Source organism: Bison bison, unplaced genomic scaffold (assembly GCF_000754665.1).
Source record: "Bison bison bison isolate TAMUID 2011002044 unplaced genomic scaffold, Bison_UMD1.0 scf7180017864105, whole genome shotgun sequence".
NCBI lineage: Eukaryota > Metazoa > Chordata > Mammalia > Artiodactyla > Bovidae > Bison > Bison bison.
The window spans coordinates 1,216,388-1,223,730 of record NW_011494677.1 but is presented as its reverse complement, the minus strand read 5'-3'; positions in this window follow the sequence as shown (position 1 = coordinate 1,223,730).

Sequence of the window (7,343 nt, the reverse complement as noted above, 5' to 3'; positions counted from 1 at the left end):
AACTAAGATCATGGCATCTGGTCCCATCACTTCATGGCAAATAGATGAGGAAACAGTGGAAACAGTGACAGACTTTATTTTCTTGGGCTCCAAAATCACTGCAGATGGTGACTGCAACCATGAAATTAAAAGGCGCTTGCTCCTTGGAAGAAAAGTTATAACCAACCTAGATAGCACATTAAAAAGCAGAGACATTACTTTGCCAACAAAGGTCCATCTAGTCAAAGCTATGGTTTTCCAGTAGTCATGTAAGGATGTGAAAGTTGGACTATAAAGAAAACTGAGCACCAAAGAATTGATGCTTTTGAACTGTGGTGTTGGAAAAGACTCTTGAGAGTCCCTTGGACTGCAAGGAAAGCCAACTAGTCAATCCCAAAGGAAATCAGTCCTGAATATTCATTGGAAGAACTAATGCTGAAGTTGAAACTCCAATACTTTGTCCACCTGATGTGAAGAACTGACTCATTGGAAAAGATCCTGACTCTGGGAAAGATTGAAGGCAAGAGGAGAAGGGGATGACAGAGGATGAGATGGTTGGATTGCATCACCGGCTCAATGGACATGAGTTTGAGTAAATTCCAGGAGTTGGTGATGGACAGGGAGGCCTGGCATGCTACAGTCCGTGGGTCGCAAAGAGTCGGACACGACTGAACTACTGAACTGAACTGAACTGAATGTCTCTGCTTTTTAATATGCTGTCCAGGTTGGTCATAGCTTTTCTTCCCAAGGAGCAAGCGCCTTTTAATTTCATGGCTGCACTCACCATCTGCAGTGATTTTGGAGCCCAAAAATATAAAGTTTTTCAGTTTCCATTGTTTCCCCATCTATTTGCCATGAAGTGATGGGACCAGATGCCATGATCTTAGTTTTCTGAATGTTGAGTTTTAAGCCAACTTTTTCACTCTCCTCTTTCACTTTCATCAAGAGGCTTTTTAGTTCTTCTTTGCTTTCTGCCATAAGGGTGGTGTCATCTGCATATCTGAGGTTATTGTTTGTAACTAGTATTAAGAAAATGACCACTGCCCTGATCAAATTTTGTGTGAAAGTTGAAGTCATGGTGCAGTGCATTGTTTTGACAGGAACAGCCCTGAAAGGCGTCATTCCAAGTGTAAAGAGAGGCAGATGCACAGATAGAAAATGAAACCAGGAAAGGATTGGCAGATAAGGACATTCCCTCTTTCTGTCTAGGCCTTGCTCGCCAGCTCTCTAGATTTGGAAGAGATGTGTGCATGTATCCTAAGATGGTAGCACTGTCTTAAGGTGGGCTAAAGACTAGGGAAGAGGCACCCCTCTAATGGAAAATGAAATAAAAATTCCTAAACTGTCACTTGGATGACCTAGTTCCCTGTTCTGCCTCCATTTGGCTTATCTCTTTAGAAATCATTTCACATGTTCTGACCTTCTGGGTTTAGAGCTTGAGAAGCTCTGCAGGGAGTGTTAAAGGAAAGGTCACCAGTCCACCACAGCAAAACAGTTAAAGGGACACAGCATCCCTGGCCCCCACCCCACCCTAAGGTTTGGTGGTAACAGCAGCAAGCTTAGAAAGATGCTGGGGGAAGCCCCAGAAGTGCCAGGATGGAGGTCAAAGTCAAGGCTGTGCTGTTCTGTCACCTTTTCCCATAAGCAGATCCTCTCTCTGTCGTCAGCCATGGAAGATTCTGGATGTCATGATAGCTGAGGAATGGAGTCATTTTCTTATATTAGCACAAAGTTCAGCCAATATCAGAGCATCTAACCTTTCAGAGCCCTGTTTTTCTGTCTATTTATTTACCCTGTCCTGTTTCAAAAAGGACTTAAGGCTGCTTATAAAACCACATAACGAAGTTAAAGCACATAAATTAGATCAGTACTAGAGAAAGGCGAAGCAGAGAGAAAACACGAGTAGGGGCGTGAAACTGTGCTAAGAGTGAACAACAGCCCATGGAGCCCCAAAGTCACGCTGGGCTCTGGGCTCTTAAAAACTTGCTGAAGCTGTCAAACCAGTGTTGTTTTCATTCCCCAGAATCCTGTCATTGTTGGGGACAAAGCCCAGTGAAACAATCAAATCCGGATTCCCAGGACAGAAACAGACCTCCTACCTAACCCAGTGCCCTAACCCATGGGGAGAGCACAGCCAAGTTCACCGACCAGTCCCTGCACAGGCTTTCCGGAACCTGCAATCACTGGACTGAAGCCTAAAAATTAAAAATACGTTTAAGGAGGGACTTCCCTGGTGGTCCACTGGTTAAGAATCCGCCTGCCAACAGAGGGGACAACTAAGCTGCTGAGCCACAGCTACAGAGTGTCCCAGCACCCTAGAGCCTGTGCGCTGCAACAAGAGAAGCCATCGCAATGCGAAGACCACGCGCCGCAATAAAGAGTAGCCCCCGCTCAATGCAATAGAGAAAGCCTGCATGCAGCAACAAAGACCCAGTACAGCCAAACACAAATAAATAATTTTTTAAAATAAGCTTGAGGAGATAGCTTTCAGGTGTTTTACTGTGGCATCGAAGATGCCTCAGAGCAGTTTGAGCTTTCGGCGAAAAGGGAGACTCCTAGCACCAGGGGAAGCAGGCAAAGTCATTGAGGCCACCTCCAAGCTGGATGGAGAATGAGTCAGCCTGGAGGGTGGAGGGCAGTGAGAAAACACCTCCAAATTTCCTGACCCCTCCTAAACAAGCTGCAGGTGGCCACCACCCAGGACTTCACCTGAACTGCATTCCAAAGACATCAGAGATGCCAACACACGTGGGAAGGACACCTGAGAGCAGATCCAGTCCTCCCCCTCCCTGGGGCCAGCTAAGGAGTTGTTTAGAGGTTGAAGAGGAAGGAGGTTCCTGTCTCCCCCACCCTCCTCTGCCTGGCCGGTGGAAGGAGAGAGGCTAGAGCTCCCCCACTTCTCAAGTTGAGAATTCAGGGTTCTTCTTCCCGGTTCCTAAATTTGCTAAACAGCACCACCTACTGTCTCAAAAGTCAGGAAATGGGAGAGAGCCGATGTGTGTGAGCCTGGAAGAGTCCCGTTTAGAGAGGAATGAGTTTCCCTCCCACTGCACCCATGAGCCTCTTGGAAGAAGCTAAGATTGAGCAGGACAACCGGACAGGCCATGGAGATAGCTTTGTGTCCCCTGCCTACTCCACTCCAACCCCTCCTCCATCAAAACCCACTCATTTCTCAAGGCTTGATGCTCACCTCAACTGTACTGTTGGAGAAGACTCTTGAGAATCCCTTGGACTGCAAGGAGATCCGATCACTCCATCCTAAAGGAGATCAGTCCTGAATATTCATTGGAAGGACTGATGCTGAAGCTGAAACTCCAAGTTTTGGCCACCTGATGTGAAGAGCTGACTCATCTGAAAAGACCCTGATGCTGGGAAAGATTGAAGGCAGGAGGAGAAGGGGATGACAGAGGATGAGATGGTTGGATGGCATCATCGACTCAATGGACATGAGTTTGAGTAAACTCTGGGAGTTGGCAATGGACAGGGAAGCCTGGCATGCTGCAGTCTGTGGGGTCACAAAGGGTTGGACACAACTGAGTGACTGAACTGAACTGAATGCTCACCCCATCCCCACACCAACCACATCAGCGATACCCGATATACTGTTGATAAGACAGGTCCTAAACCCAAATTCTGTCATTGAACTTCTGCACTTCCTGGTCGGAAGGGGTGGTTAGCAGCGAAGGGACTCGTAGGGTAGACCGCCTAAAAGTTCTCATGGAAGATGTGTTGTTGCCCAGTAACTTTTTTTTTTTTTCGGTAGTCGTAAAACACTCATAATACTAAATTTACATTTTTTAAAAAAATTTTATTGGAGTATAGTTGATTTACAATGCTGTGTTAGTTTCTGCTGTACAGAAAGATGAATCAGCTATACATCTATATATCCACTAGTTTTTAGATTCTTTTCCCATATAGGCCATTACAGAGTATGGAGAAGAGTTCCCTGTGCTATATACAGTATAAAATTCACATGTTTTAAATTGTACTTCCCAAGTGGAGTAGTGGTAAAGAATCCTTCTGCCAATGCAGGAGACTCCAGTTCAATCCCTGAATCAGGAAGATTCCCTGGAGGAGGAAATGGCAGCCCATTCCAGTATTCTTCCCTGGAAAATTCCACGGACAGAGGAGCCTGGGGAGCTACAGTCCATGAGATCACAAAGAAGCGGGCACAACTGAGTGCCAGCAAGCAAGTCCAGTAGTGTTAAGGACATTCACATTCTTGTGCAACCAGACTCCAGAACTCTTTTACATCTCTACCCTGGTATCATTTTTAATATCATTCTCCTTCTAGGTCTAACCTCTATTCCCTGTCTCATAGCTCAAGTTCCTCTTGATTCTGAAAAAAAATATATGATCTTCAGATTTTTAAAATATTGTTTATTCATTTATTTGGCTGCCCCGGGTCTTTGCTGCTGCACGTGGGATCTAGTTCCGTGATTAGAGATTGAACCAGGCCCCCTGCTTTGGCAGTGTACTAGCCACTGGACCACCAGGGAAGTCCCCACATTTTTTTTTAAATTGATGCTATGAATCCCCATGCAAGGGCCCAGGAATCCTGCCCCTCAGAGGTAGCTGACTTTGTCTCTAAGGGAGGATTCAGGAAATGAAGACCACACTTAGGTACCAACCCAATACCCCAGTAGATTGGAGCTGCTGCAGACAGCACAGGTTTCTGCAGAACTGCCCTATCTCAAGGAGAAGGCAATGGCACCCCACTCCAGTACTCTTGCCTGGAAAATCCCATGGATGGAGGAGCCTGGTGGGCTGCATTCCATGGGGTCGCGAAGAGTCAGACACGACTGAACGACTTCTTTTTCACTTTTCACTTTCCTGCATTGGAGAAGGAAATGGCAACCCACTCCAGTGTTCTTGCCTGGAGAATCCCAGGGACGGGAAAGGCTGGTGGGCTTCCGTCTATGGGGTCACACAGAGTCGGACACGACTGAAGTGACTTATTAGTAGCAGCAGCAGCCCTATCCCAGGAGGCATCTTCTAGTCCTAATGTTCTAAGGAGCAAGGAGGCCATTAGTTAGTAAAAATGCTATCACAAGTACTGGAAAGACAATCTTATGTGCCAGTCACAGGCTTGACAGCACAAATATGTTCCTTGCATTATGATACATTAAATTGGCAAAGTCAGAGAATAAAGCAAAATAAATACAAACTGCAGCAAGAAGTATAAAGGCAGCAAGAAGGAAAGGAAATGAGGTGTCTGCAGAGGAGGGGAGACCTTGCTCTGTAGGTTGTGAGTGTTAGTCGCTCCGCCCTGTCCGACTTTTTGCTACCCCATAGGTTGTAGCCCGTCAGGCTCCTCTGTCCGTGGGCTTCTCCAGGCAAGAATACTGGAGTGGGTTGACATTCCCGTCTCCAGGGGATCTTCTTGAACCAGGGATGGAACCCTGGTCCCCAGCATTGCAGGCTGATCTTTACCATCTGAGACACCAAGGAAACCCATACTTTATAGGCTGGTTACATAAAAACCCTTGAGTGTGTTGAGGGAGAGGAGTGGGGGGGGGGCAACATTTAAGCTGAGAGCTGGAGCCCATATGATGAGAAAGAACAGACCTTTCAAAAAGAGAAAGCAGGAGAGACTGTGCCAAGGCCCTGAGAAAGGAAGGCTTGTTTATACTGGAGGAAATGGAAAAAGACTGGTGTGGCTGGACAGTGGTGAGAAAGCTAGAGAATGGCGGTTAGATCTCAAATCACGGGATTGGATGAGGGTCGTTGTTAACATGTCCACGTCCACGAGAGAGGAGTAGGCTGCCCGGGAAGACCCTAGTGCCCAGGCAGGAGGAGAACCGCAAGTGAAGGCGAAGCCTGCTGGGGGCACTCACGAGCAGTCCTGAGCCCGTCCTCCACCAGGGCACCTACCCCCACAGCACCGCTGATCAGCCCTTCAGCCTCGTCCGGGGACACGAGCCCCAGCCTTCGAACAGGGTCCCAGACCTATTCCTAAGTAGAAAACGCCTTTCTCCCAGCCCTTGGCTCCCTTCTACTCGCCAGCGGGTGGTTGGCCCGGTAACCCTGCCACCTGCAGTCGGATGCTCTGCCCCGGGGTACCTTCCAGTTCTTCCAGGGTCCTCTCTGTCCTGGGGCCTCCTTGCTTGCCCCATCACAGAACCCCATCCTCCACTTTCCTCAGCCCAAGTTGGGCATCCTCCCAACCCTGCCTCCCTCCAACACACACACAGACATCCGGGATTTGGAGGCGAGCCTGGGGCCATCTCTACCTACAGAGAACTGGGTTTCCTAGAAGCAGCGCCCTGTTCAGGCCTCTCCTGGTACATTTGCAGCCACTCGCCAACCAATGAAAATCGGGAACAACCTCAGGTTTTCTTTCGGTGGAAGGTCTTGCTGGGACCTACAGCCGATGGAAAAAGGGAGAAGGCAGCCCCAGAAATGCTGGGAAAGCTTAGGGCACGCAATCACAAACTGCTGGACTCGGCGCCTGCAAGCGTGAGTAGAGCCTGGGGGACACTCGTCCCTGGATCCTTTGGAATCTTCTGGAATCCTGGCACACCCTGGCGGGGATAACCTTGGAGTCTCAGGGCACTGACAGAGGTGGATTCACTTGAAGACCAAGACCCTCCCGACGGGAGATGTAGGGGGAAAAGATGAGCCCACCATGGAATACTTCCTCCCTGGCGCCCTGCTCCCCAACACTCACACATCAGACAATTGAAGATGCCTGGGCCAGTGGTGTCCCCGGGAGGAACCTGCCTGGCACCAGGAAAAGCGGAACCGCAGTGTCGGTGCAGAATCGCCAGACCCAGAGCCTGAAACTTGGCCTCCCTGCAGTCTTGCCAGCCAGACTGTTCATTTTATTTTATGTGCAGTGCAGCATGTGGGATCTTAGTTCTCCCACCAAGGATCAAACCCGTGCCTCCTGCGTTGGGAACCTGGAGCCCTAACCACTGGGCAGTCAGAGAAGTTCCAACCCGCTACCCTAGAGCGGTTGGTGGTGGCCACCTTCTCCAGCAGGGTTTTCCGGTCCTAAGAAAGCCTGTGGACCCCATCCCTCCCTCTTACGGTTCCTTCATCTCCTTGTCCTGATCAGCCCTCTTCTTAGAGGGCTGTATCTGCTGGGCAGGGAAGGCAGGGGAGGGGAGGGTGGGGGCTTGGGGGGCAAGTAGTTCTGCAGCTCTTAATTCTCTGCAAGGCAGGCGGTACACCTGGCTCTGGGCTCGTGGACCCTGGAGGCTCCTCTAGGCCCTAGCGGTCTCCCTCCAGGCTCTACTCTGGGTGCTTATTACCTCCTGGGGGTTGGGGGGCAAGAATGAAAGGGTGATGGAAGCAGCCTGCCTGGGGGAAGGCAGCACCCCGAAGCAGGGGTGTCAAGGCACCAAGGCTGGTCTGCAGCT